Source organism: Eleutherodactylus coqui, chromosome 7, assembly GCF_035609145.1.
Source record: "Eleutherodactylus coqui strain aEleCoq1 chromosome 7, aEleCoq1.hap1, whole genome shotgun sequence".
Classification (NCBI taxonomy): domain Eukaryota; kingdom Metazoa; phylum Chordata; class Amphibia; order Anura; family Eleutherodactylidae; genus Eleutherodactylus; species Eleutherodactylus coqui.
This window is the reverse complement of record NC_089843.1, coordinates 86,062,760-86,076,418: the sequence shown is the minus strand read 5'-3', so window position 1 is coordinate 86,076,418 and position 13,659 is coordinate 86,062,760. Positions and strand designations below refer to the sequence as shown.

General features: G+C 45.6%; 1 protein-coding gene across 1 annotated transcript in view; it reads left to right on the top strand.

The window, feature by feature from the left end:
* Positions 1-9,303: 9,303 nt before the first annotated feature.
* LOC136572601 (nuclear body protein SP140-like protein) overlaps positions 9,304-13,659 on the top strand; it is a 58,546-nt gene continuing 54,190 nt past the window's right edge. Inside the window, exon 1 of the mRNA XM_066573325.1 lies at positions 9,304-9,380. The gene's annotated coding sequence lies outside the window, so the exon portion shown is untranslated. The remainder of the gene's footprint in view (positions 9,381-13,659) is intronic.

The window sequence follows — 13,659 nt, the reverse complement described above, 5'->3', positions numbered from 1 at the left end:
AATTAATAATGAAAACTGTATGGTAAATTTCAAAGCAGGGATAATTACAAAGGCCAGGGTGGGATGGGCACGTGGGACAATAAAAACGCGTATCTCTCCTCCTCCCTTGCTTAGTGCAGACGCAACACTTTTTTGGGGGGTATTTTTTGCTCGCAGTCTCGGGGATGGGATTCATAAAATGACGCTCCGTTAGCCTCCGCACCTCCTCCGATTGCAATGCGTCTTGTGGTGCGGTGATCCCAAATAAAAGATTTTCTACGAGCACCTCCTGAAACTGGAGGAAGCTCAGCGTGCCCCCGGACGATTTAAAAATTACGTGAGCGTTATACGTAGCCATCTGTATAAGGTAGATCGTTACCTTCTTGTACCAAGCTCGCGTTTTACGTTTTACAAGGTAGGGCTGTAAAGCTTGGTCTGACAGATCGACGCCCGCATGAATTTATTATACTCTGTGACGCAAACCGGTTTAATTTTCTCTGCTGCAGCCCCCCTCTCCCTAACTGTAACGGAGGTGTCTGCGTGCACAGTGGACAGCATAAAGACGTCCTTTCTGTCACGCCATTTTACTGCCAGCAAGGGGTCATAGGCCAGTGCGTAAGACGCGCCTTTGTCGACACGCCTGGAAACAAGGGGTTGTGGGAATCCTACCCTATTTTTACGGATAGTTCCGCAGGCCCCTGTACCTGCGGCGTGTAACGCTTTAAAAAGGGGGACGCTCGTATAATAGTTGTCGGTATATATGTGGTACCCCTTATTTAAAAAAGGGCCCACGAGCTCCCACACAATTTTCCCGTTGACGCCAATGTCTTCTGGACAGTTGGGGGGGTTTAATTGGCGATCCCTGCCCTCATAAATAAAAAAGTCGCAAGTATAACCTGTGGCGCTCTCACAGATTTTGTACAGCTTTACGCCGTATCTTGCGCGCTTTGAGGGAATAAACTGGCGGAAAGATAAACGCCCTTTGAAACTCATCAGCGATTCATCCACCGCCAGATTTTTTTGGGGGGTATAAATGTTTTTAAAGGCGTCCCTTAATAGCGATATAAGGGGCCTTAATTTGCCCAGTCTATCGTATGCTGGGTCACTTCTCGGGGGGATTTGCGTATTATTCGCAAAATGAAGAAAACACAATGTTTTCGTTTCTGCGTCGGGGCATTATCGACACAAATACGGGCGTCACGTGAATGGCGCTCGTGGACCAATAGGACCGTATGGATGACTTTTTTACGAGTCCCATTAGTAAAATAAGTCCCAAAAATTTTTTTAGCTCAGGGACATCTACGGCGGTCCACATCACGGAATAAACTGACGTGGGGTGCGTGCTCACGTATTGTCCAGCGTATATATTTGTCTGCTGGACAATTAACTGCAGCACATCGTCGGTAATGAATAAATTAAAAAATTATACGGGGTGAAATTTGCGACGTCCAGATTAACGCCTGGAGCCGCTAAAAATTCTGGGATGCGGGGCGCAAACAAACTTGCGGCACTCCACACAGTGGCGGGCGCCGCATAACTTGGCCCCGCTGCCCCAACGACTTCCTCTACCTCCATAGCGTAGTCATCACTCTCAAAAAAAACCTCCTCCGACTCGCTGGTAGCATCGCTACCAGAGCTTGACACAGCAAGCAGTGCGTACGCTTGCTTGGCGGTGTAGCGCCTACGCTCCATTTTATTTAAAAAAATTTTAATAGGGGTAAAAAAAAAAAAATAGCCCCCAAAAAAGTGGACAGGGATAAAATGGGGTAATTGGGGTATGAGGGAAGGTGAAGGCGGGTAATAAAGGGTTTTTTTTTCTTTTTTTAACTCGCTATATGGCACACGATTTTTCTCAGCTATCTCTCTGAGTGACAGAGGAGAGATACCAGGACTAATTGTGTGCCATATTTATTAAACAAATGACATGGGTGGCTGTGATAGGTTTATCACAGCCACCCATGTCAGCAGGGACCAATTACTTTGGTCCCTGCAAGTTACTATGCCTAAGGCAACTTTTGCCTTAGGCTCTACTGCGCATATGCCGCCATTTTGTTCGGCGCATGCGCAGTAGAGGGTAATGCCCTGTGTTTTGGGGGGGGCTTTTGGGGACCTTGGGGGAGCATTTTCCTCTCCCCCACCCCCATGGATCAGATCCATAAGGGGAGATGAAACTACAACTTTTTTAGACTTTTTAAAACTTTTTTTGATCGCCGGTATCCAACGGCCCCCGGTGACATCTCCTGTCTCCCGGCTACTGAAGGTAGCCGGGAGACAGGGGATTTTCAAATTTTGCGGCGCTTCTGCGCATGCGCCGCCATTTTCCCCTTGGGCGCATGCGCAGAAGCCCGTGGCGGCTCCAGATCACCGGAGACATCGTGGAGGATGGAGGTGAGTATTTTCAGCTGCCCTCATGGATCTGATCCATGAGGGCAGCTGAAACATTAACTTTTTTTAAACTTTTTCGCGATCTCCATTATCCATTGGATAATGGCGATCGCGGTACCGGGGACCGCTCACCTCAGTCCCCGCTGACATCTCCTGCCTCCCGGCTACCTACAGGAGCCGGGAGCCAGAAGAGTTTAAATTTCCCGCGCCGCCGGGCCTTCTGTGCATGTGGTTGACGTAATGCCGCCTAGCGCGCATGCGCAGAAGGACAACTACGGGGCCCGGAGCATCGGGACAGCGGGGAGCAGTGCGGTGCACCTCAGTAAGTAGTTTCAGCTACCCCGATGGATCCGATCCATCAGGGCAGCTGAATATGTCACTTTTTTTGCCTTTTTAGTTTACTTTTTTTGCAATCGGCGCTATCCATTGGATAGTGCCGATCGCAATGCCGGGGGGGGGGGGGGGGGGGGTCCAAACAGCCCGGGATGACAGCTCCATGCTGTCAGCTATCTGCGGACACCGACAGCATGGAGCTGTCACGTCCACAGCCCGAGGAGCTTTATTCTCTGCAGGAGACATGTTTTTACGTCCTCAGAGAATAAAGCCCATTTCGGGAGGACGTAAAAACACTATGGGCTGGTCGTTAACGGGTTAAATTGCATGGCTAGCGGATGAGAGTGTGTGCAGTGGTTTGATCGTATATCTGTGTGCAGATTTGCTGCAGAAATTCCAGTCTTTACCTATGTGGAACCTGTCTAACATTACCACTGCAGAGCTTTTATCGGGACTGGCCAAGACAGTCATTTTTTGGCCTGATAGCAACCATATTCATAAAGTGCGCTGGCTGAGAGAACTGTGCAGCAATACATACCGCAGCCGCACACTTCTCCCTCTACCTTCCATGATCAGTATCAGGCAGGGGAGGAAGCGGAACACAATGTGCACATAAAAGAATACATAAATCACAGAAAATGGCCATATACTTACCAATATACTGATACAAGAGAGCAGGTAGAGGCGCCACATCCCTCAACATGCAGACAAACCACTACATGGAGGAACCACCACACAGGTGAAGGTACTGATGAGCACCCACTCACACACCTCCCTATACTGATAGGGCAGCTGCTTAGTACTATACTAACACATAGACATAGCAAGAAGAGGCAGGCTCAGTGCTCAATAAGCTACAGGCACGAGGATGTTCAAATAGTTGCGCCTGACATTCGCACGGATATGCCGTGTATGTGCTGTCTGATGAGTGGGACACCGCACATTGATATGTAGTATTGCCATTTGAGAATCAGACAAGAATAGGACATGCTGCTATTTTTTTTCACTTGGGTCGTCTTCATATGACCGTGCTTGGCCATGTTTTTGCACCCGCTGAAGTCGATGGGTTCGTTCTCATGAGTGGATTTTGCACTCACATTTCGCATGTGTAGGACCTGCTCTATCTTCCTGCGTTTGGCGCAGCAAAGGCCCCCATTGATGTTTATAGGAGGCGGACAAATACACAAGAGGATGGGTGAAGCACTGCACAAAACCACTAAAAAAAGGAACACATCTGGACCTAATTAAGCTAAATAGCCATGGAAGGGGTGTGTCGTGCGGATGTAAACTAGCCCTGGGTGCGCAAATAGTACAGTAATGTGTGCAGATACGCATGCAAATCAACTTCTTTCATGCGCAAATACATTGCAAGTGTTTTTCGAATATGCTTCCGTGAAGTCGCCCATAGGGCTTATTCAGAGGTGTGTATATCGGCCGGGTTTTCACGCCCGGCCGATATACGCTGTCCCTCTCTGCAGGGGGAGGAGGCGGGCCTGGACGACAGCAGTGCACTGAGCTCCCTCCCCCTCTCCGCCCCGCACCACTGCTTGTTGTGAGATGTGTCTTTTGGGAAATAGGGTCAGTTAGTATGCGACGGGTGGCAATTACAACTATTTCCCGGGTTGGGGAGGCAACAGAGTTTTAGGGTGCGTTCACACGAGCGCATAAACGGCGCGTTTTTGCGCCCAATCGTATAAACGTGACCATCTGAGGCATTGGTTTCCAATGTATTCGTTTGCACGGGCGATTTTACGGCACGTAAAAATGGCAACCCGAAAAAAAACCGGAACATATGCGACCAAAATACGCGCCAACGCATATTCGATCGCCGAAAAGATAGTTTGCAAAGTAGGAACAAACAAAAATACGCTTTCTAGCTCTGGTCGTGATCGGCGAAAAACGTTCTTTCCGTCGATTATACGCTGCGCTCGTGCGAACGTAAATACGCCTACGCTCGTGTGAACGCACCCTTACAGAACTCCAAGGATCTCTCCCTAGGTTTTCTATAGGCCTAATGCACACGTCCGGATTTCCGCCGCGCTTCACTGAAGCTATTAGGTACTATTGAACCTAATAGCTTAATGTACATGTTGCGGAATTCCGCAGCATGAAATCACCTGCAGCATGTATTATTTGCTGCAGGTACACTCGTGGCGGCTTCCCTTGTAGTCAAAGGAAGCCGCCCATCACGCTATACTTCCGCTATAGCGTGAATACGCGCCGCGCCCACTGCCCTCATATGACACTACTGGGGCGTCATGCGCTGCACTGTGCATGTGCGCCAGAGCGTTAGGCAAGAATTCGGGTAGCGGATCCGGGGGTAAGTATGCAGTCTTTGGGGGGGCGCATTGACGGACTCCGCTGCGGTATTCCGCTTGCGGAGCCCGTCACGGCCGTGTGCATAAGGCCATAGGGTTATAAAATGTTGTGATATGTTAATGTCATGTTTGTTAACCCCTTAGGGACGGAGCTTTTTTGCTTTTTCCATTTTCGTTTTTTCCTCCTCCCTTTTAAAAAATCGTAGCTCCTTTATTTATCCATCAACGTCGCTGTATGCGGGCTTGTTTTTTGTGGGATGAGTTTTATTTGTCAATGGCACTATTTATTGTACCATATAATGTACTGAAAAACTTTTGAAAAATTCTAAGCGGAGAGAAATGGAAAAAAACAACATTCCGCCATCTTGCGGTGCATCCTGTTTCTACAGCACACAAACTGCAACAAAAATGACCAGATAACTTTATTGTATGGGTCAGTACAATTACTATGATCCCAAACTATATAGTTTTGGGGGTTTTTTGCTGTATTACTTGTATTTTTTTTTTATATTTTTATTTTTTTTAATTATTTTCTGTGTCCATTTTCTGCGCACAATAACTTTTTAATTTTTCTGTCGACATACCGTAGTTATGTGAGGGCTCATTTTGTGCGGTACGTCCTGTCGTTTCCGTTGGTACCATATCCGCATACAATTGACTTTTTGATAGCTTTTTATTACATTTTTTCTGGAAGACAGGGTGACCAAAAAAGTGCATTTCGGGCATTCTTTCTTTTTTTTGTTTCAGACCACGTTCACTGTGTGGAGTAAATAATACATTACTTTGATAGATCGGATTTTTACGGACGCAGCGATACCAAACACGTATTTTTGGTTTATTATTTTGATTTTTTATTGCAAATATGGCAAAAGGGTTTTTTTTTTTAACTTTTATTACTTTTTTTAACTTTTATTACTAGTAAAACTTTTTTGTTCTTATCTTTATACTTTCTTTTAGTCCTCGTAGATCAGAGGTCCCCAACTCCAGTCCTCAGGGCCCCCCAACAGGTCATGTTTTCAGGATTTCCTCAGTATTGTACAGGTGATGTAATTATTGTCAGCCCCTCAGACATTGCCACATGTGTTCTTACCATAGGATATCCTGAAACCATGACCTGTTGGTGGTCCCTGAGGACTGGAGTTGGGGACCCCTGTCCTAGAGGACTACAACCAGCGATGCTTTGATCGCTCCTGCAGTATGATGTAATTCTATAGCATTACGTCATACTGTTTTTTGACAGGCAGTCTATCAAGGCACCCCACGGGGATGGCTTAACAAGCAGTCTGCCAAGGCAACCCTGGGGCCTTTCAGAAGGCCCCCGGCTGCCATGACACCTGCATGGCTTACCCGATCTCACCGTGGGGGGCCGTACGGGACCCCCGAACATCGGAGGATTTAAATGCTGCTGTCAGAATTAACAGCGGCATTTAAAGGGGTTAATAGCCGAGATCGACCGAACGTCCGATTGCGGCTATTGCTCGCGGGTGGCAGCTGTAATAAACAGCTGACGCCTACGCTGTATGGAGGGAGATAGCAGCGCTATCTTCCTCCATATACGTCCTGCAACAGCAGGACGTAAAAACACTATTGGGCCGTCACTAAGGGGTTAATAAATATGGCTGCTATGGCCAAACTTAATCCAAAGAAAAAGGTGTCTGTGGTCACTTTAGGTAAGTTGGGGGGTTATTGGAAGGGGTGGCTGCAGCGGAGACGACTTCGTTATACCTGTGTCAGGAGTGAAAACATTGCAAATGAGAATGAAACCATTGAAAATAGTTGGTTTCATAATTCTGCGTTATCACTCCCTCTCGCATTGGGCAAAAACCGTGTGAGTCACCCTTAGGCTGGTGACACAAGGGCGTACGAGCATTTACGTGCGCACTTGCGGTGCATATTTGCGCAATTGGTGTTTTTGTGAATACCTATGTGTGTTTTATAGTATTTTTTTTTTCCAAGGACAAGCTGTGGACATTTGCGCACACAAAAAAGTGCAGGCATGTTCCCATTGATTTCAATATGCAATTAAGTTAATTAGTTCAATATCTTCGGGTTTTTTTGTGTGAACAAAAAGTGCATGCAAAATGTGCTTATGTGAACGAAACCATTGAAATCAACGGGTTCTATGCACACTGGCAATATGCGCTTATGATACAGGCCTAATAACAGCCTTAGACGTCCTTCAGAAGAGCGTATGCGTAAATGCCGCACAGCTGAGCAGAAACCAAATGGACCCCACTATAGTTAATGGGGTCAGTTTGGCGCTATTCAGTTCTGTCATTAGAAGGACCCATTTTGCCCGAGGATTTCCCTTTCCAGTTCCCTGAGCAGGAAAATGGAAACCCGACGCAGATGTGAAAGCCGCCTAACATATGGATTTCAATGCACATTTGAAAATAACTCACATGACCATGTCGGATTCCGCATGCGGGAGGCCCACAGCAGGTTCCGGCTGGTGACCCTTGAGTATCGCGTATGACCGCAGAGGTGGTCATGCGCAGTACAGGTTTTTCTTTTCGCTTGTAATTCGCACGCCGTCGCTTAGTGATGACGCAGGTCCCGCGCTTCCATTGACATTAATGGAGGCTGTCCGCACAGAATCCGCTTTAACATAGAGCATGTTGCAACTGCTCTTATGCTCACGGAATTCACAATTCATACCCGCGAGTGTGATGGAAAATTCGAAAAATTCATGCTTTGCAATGCTGCGATTGGTCAGCGCAGATGACTATGGCGGAAGCTGCAATTTAAATCCAGTCTTGTAAGACTGGCCTTAGGGTGGTTTCCCACTGGCGAGAAAATTGTGCGATTTTCGCCTGATGCGATAGTCAGTAAAACAGCAGAATGTAAAAACCAATCATTTACAATGGTTTCCTTCCCATTAGCCATTTTTTCACTGATCCGATGTTAAAAGAACAAACAAAATCGCATCATGCTCCATCTTTCTGCGACGTGCGTTTTTTGGGGGGTTTTTGTCTTTTTTTATCTCCCATGTTTCCCTCCGGAGCCTCCTTTTTATCACATCTCAATGAAACAAACAAGCATTGTGATTTTAACATTAGAAAGTCCTATTAACTTTTGCGATAAAAAATCGTGCGACTTTATCGCGGGCAGCAGCGATGCGAGATTATTGTAAAAAAAAAAAAAGCATCGCTGATGCTCAAATCGCAGGGAACAAAGATACGATTTTGCAGCCATTCCATGTCAAAATCCGCATTTACAACACAACAAATATCACATCCAAAAAAGTAACACTCCCCCAAAATAAAACAATCTTTATTGAAAACATAAAACATGTATTCATTAATATCCTGTTTCTGCTACAATAAAGCAAACGGTGAATACAGGCAACTTCCAGTGATAGGCCTCATGCCCACGGCCGGGTTGGATTCCGACTACGAGATTTCGCTGTGGAATCGGACCCTGTGCCCTGGCAGTGACCCCCACGTACCTGTCAGTTCTCTTCTTCTCTGCGGATGTGCCGGCTGGCACGCTGCCACACATGCACAGTGCAGAGAATGCCGAGCCGTTGTGCTGGCGATGACGCGGATTCTGCTCGCTGCGGGATGGATGGCTTCCATTGACCTCAATGGAAGCCGTCCGTGCGGGAACCGCACAAAAATGGAGTGTGCTGCGATTTGTTTTCAGGACTGAAAGGTCGGCAAAACACATCTGCATGCTTTTATTTGCAGACGCTAATGCTTCCCTATGGGTGGCTTGATATATGGATGCCCCATGTGGATTCTGCAAATCAAACCTGCCTGTGGACATTGGGCCTTAAACATAAACCTCCTAAGGAGAGCAGCATAGTGTAACAACCAAAGTACATACAATGAAATAGGACAATATACAATAAGGTGCAGAAAATAATCAGAATGGAAAGTCCTAAATGGAATAGAATGATATCATATAGTATTGCAAAGTCCTAAATACCATACATGCTGCAGAAAGTGAATGTAGGTAATCCAAGGCTAATCCCCATGGGGATCGCCACGTTCCATGCAGCTTACTCAGGGGGAATCATACAGACATGCAGATAGATAGATGTGAAGGCATCCTAATGGGTTTGTGGAGAGGAATGCTCTAGGATGGAGCCTGCTGCCATGCTATCTGTATCTGCTGGTCTCTGAAGTGGTGCTGAGTGGACAGCTGTGGTGCTCATTAGTATTCAGACCCTTCCTACTCTGTATACTCATGCCAGCAGGGGCTTGCTTCACACTGTGTATACAGAGGCGGACTCTCAGATCCAGAGATATACAAAGAAACTGAAAGCTGCCCAGGAAGAGAAACCTCAATGTTGTTCCGGAGGTCACAGAGCTGCATTCCATTTCCTCCCGCAGTCATCTGATGGCTATGGAGTATCTTGCAGTAAGTATATGCTGTATACGCAGCTGTGCGCTCGGTCTAGCATGTCTGCTTTGTGTAAGAAGGTTGCCAAGACTGGATGCATCTATATCCACTTCTCAGCTGAGAGCAGGGCTAGCTATATATACAGGCTTACTGCCTCTGAATGTACACAAGAAGGTTCTCATTCACTGACCGTAAACTAATAGCTTGGAAATGATGAAGTAGTATACAGTTTTAGAACTGTAATTAGTAGTTGAGGTATAGTCAGCTGTTCAGGGGGAGACTATTGTATCAATGTAGATGGTAACACTGCAAATCCCCAATTGTTTTTCGAGGAGACTAGCAGATATTCATCAGGTCTCCACAAGCACTGTTTTCATTGAAGCAATAGTCCTACTGAATGATACAAACTGATATTATATAGTGTGATATATGTTACAATTCCTTTAATCTGACATGAAAGAGATCTGGTAGTTTTGGATTATTGCTGCAAACAAATGGTGGATTATCAGACCTTCTGGATTATCACATGCCTTATTAAAGGAAATTGGATTGTGTACAATATGAGCAAATGCCACAAATTAGATAAATGCATGCAAGCATGTATACTACACTATAATACTAAGGCCTCATGTCCACGGGTGGATCGGATTCCGTATGTGAGAGCCCACAGCCGAGGACACTGCTTACTCATCAGGGTCTTCTATTTTCTTCACTGCGGATGTGTGTGGAAATTTATTTTTTTTATACTCCTACTTTCCTGTGGAATCCGCGACCCGACCGCAATTCATTTGCTTACAGGCCGCGGATCGGACGGCTTCCATTGACTTTAATATAAGCAGTTCATGCGGGAACCGCACTGAAATGCAGCATACTGCGATTTGTTTTCTGGTCCGCAAAACAAATATGCATGCTTTAATTCAGCTGCGGATGCCCATACTTCCCTATGAGCAGCTTGAACTGTGGATCATCTGCGTGGGTACCCTGTGCGGATTACGCAATTCAAGTTCGCCCGTGGATATTGGGCCTAAAAGTAATTGGACACCTGAGCAAGAATCAAATATAGTATTTATATATACAGCAAGGAAGACGTAAAAGGGGGCGCAGCTTTAAGGGTGCCTTCACACTTGCCATAAAATTGCATGATTTTTTTATTTTTTATTTTTGCACAAGGAAACACAGAATTATGAACGCATGCTTTTTAATGGTTTCACTCCCATTTGCGATGTTCTCTGTCCTACGATGTTGTGAGATTTGAAGATCTCTGCCTGCCCTAACTTTTTTTTTTTTTTTTTTTTTTCAAATCTCCCATGTTTCCCTATGGAGCCTCCTTTTTATCGCATCGCAATGCACAAACTTGCAATTATTAACATTAGAAACTCCTATTGTCTATTGTGAGAAAATCGCAATGTCTTTGCAAGAAAAAGCATTGCTGATGCTTAGACATGTCGATTTGCGATTGTGATTTTTCTCACAGCGATATCTCGATTGCCAGTGAGAAGGAGCCTTTAACCAGACCTGTGTTTCCTTCATTCTCTGCATGAGAGGGGATCCCACAGGTCCCATTTACCCGATCATAAAGTAATAATATATCTATAATAATATACTATCACTTTATAAGATCTCATAAAGAGTGATCTTTATTAGATCACTCCTTTAATATCTATGCATTTACCCTTGAAATATCCTCCCTGAATATAAGCCCTTGCATCATTTTAGTTCTGGTAAAACTGGGTGACAACCAATATGGTCTTGTAGAGTGTATTTCCCAGTCTTTCTAGACTTCTGAATGTCAAATCTGCCTGGTTATGTAGAAATTAATGCCTATTGCCATGTCGCTGTATATCGGGGCAGGTTTACCATTCAGGGATCTGGGAGATCTGTGTTATAACGCCTGCGTTGTGTGAGCGGAGATGGCTAATGCACATTGCTACCATGTCCTCACTCAGCTCTACCCATCTCTCGTAGACTACAGTAGAGAGTAACTATACATGTGTGGTCACTTCTCCATCAGAAACAAGGATTGGGTACCTCCATTTTTGGGATTAGTTAAGATCTCCAAAGTCAAACCTTTAATAAAAAGTCTCCACCACTGACACAACAGCTGTAAAAAAAGAATACTTACCTAGTAAAGGTATCTTTACACGGTGCAACTGTTAATCAGATAGTCGCTTAGAAAAGTCATTGAAGCATATGAACACAGAGCAATCATTACTCATGACTTGGGTATGGTAGACTCACCTCAGGCGTACCACCTTCCCTTATTACCTTCAATAATAGACTAAGACCAAACTTTGTGTTGGATATTTTGGCCACAGCAACCATTTTATTTAATAAAAACATTACATATTAACACTTTCAAATACGGAGAGGAGGCCTTTGGAAACGCAACCAAAATTAAGGGTCTGGTGCTTTCCACATAAAACCAAACCTTACCTCCAACTGTACACCCGACTCGGAGACACCACTAGTCCACACTGCCACCCCACTGGGAGGCTAGAATATCAAAAATTGATCAAGGCCATCCAGGGTACCTTCCCTGGCCTTCCCCAAGGCACCAGACCCAACCACTAAAAACCAACAGGTGGGAAGTTTTACAGGTGAAACTGTACCCACCAAAACTCCCTCCACCCAATATAAAAAACTTGCCTCCAAGGATGCCGCTACAGCGAGCATGACTTACCCCCTAAGTCTGCGCAGTCCCCCCCCCCCCCCAACTGCAACACCCTCTCATTCCCCACTTGTATTGCCAGCATCCACATATCATTCCACACTATAAAACTTATTAATTAAATATGCACTATCCACCCAGAGAGGGAAGGTCCTTGGAGCCACAAAACATCTGTCACCGCACCATTTAAAGGGAAATATCCCAAATTGCCTCCAGCCGTTCACTTTCTGACTTTGAGACCCACTAGCCTTTACAAGGCTAGAAACACCGCCATCTGCAAGGCTTCACATCTTGTCAGTGCCAAGAGGCGACAGACACCAAACACACGATCCCATGAGAGGGGGGAAAGTGTCTATACACCCTGCCTCCCCCTCCTCCCCGACCAATTTTTAAAAACATACTCCAAGGACCCCATTTCCCTTAAGCATGGCTTAATCACCAACACTCCCCGAAAAAAGCCAATGAGAAGGCCGACTGAAATAAAACCACGTCCGACCCTTATGGCAAACCTTCTCCAATGCTTCACCAACTGGCCCAACATTGTAAACAAAATTGGCTTCCTCTTGACCTTCAATCGTCTAACTTTTTACAAACCCTTCAGGGCCTGCCTAACCACAAAATTCTTTGTTTTATCCCGCATCCCTTGTGATTTAAAACCAAATGCCAGACACGCCATTACTCGATCAACCTTTCCACAGACCACTCCCACCTGATGCTTCTCCCAACAACCACAATAACGCCCTAATCCTATCCTCCTTTGTCGCTACTTCACATATATGTTCTAACCAATACTCTCATTCCTTTCATGACGCCTTGTAGGCCTTCCATTTGCCAACTGCCAGCAACCCTTGTATCAGGTACTCCACCGCTCGTCGACCAGATTCCAAAGTTCCTGAGTGCATTGTTTTCCTTCCATCCGGGACCAGAGTCCAGAACCGATCCCACTGAAACTGAGAAAGGGAGTCTGCTAAGGCATTCTCGACCCCAGGAACATCTACTGCCACCACCCATGCATTTAATGACAAACACAACACCACCAAGTGGCATAATAAATCAACCACAGGCAGAGAATGTGTGGTCATCGCATTAACAGCCTGTACCACTAGAATCGGAAACAACTCAAGCAACACTAAATTCCTAATCAACCCTGCTTCCACACACTCTACCGACCAAGCTGCTGCACACCGTTTCCGTTTGAAAAATGCCCTGAAACATACGCTTCCCAGCTGTATCAGTAAACAGCTTACAATCCACATTATCCACCGCATCTCCTAAGACAGCCTTCAAACCTCTTGTGAGCCTGATAAAATGATGCTGCGATTTTACCCCAGCTGTAGCCCATGACAGTTTTTGACAGAAAAACCCGGCCCATGAGCATAAATCTACACACAATATGTAACTTTCCCAATAAGGATTGCAATTGTTGGAGTGAAATTTAGTTTCCCGATCGTGCTTTCTGCAAATCCTGTATCAGCAATTCCAGCTTCTCTTGCGGCAATCGGCACTCCATTGTTTTAGTATTAATTATGATCCCTAAAAAAAAAAACAAGCACGTCACAGGCCCTTCTGTTTTTTTCTCCAAAGACAATGGTATGCCAAAATGTCCGGTGACCCATTGCACCGTTGCAA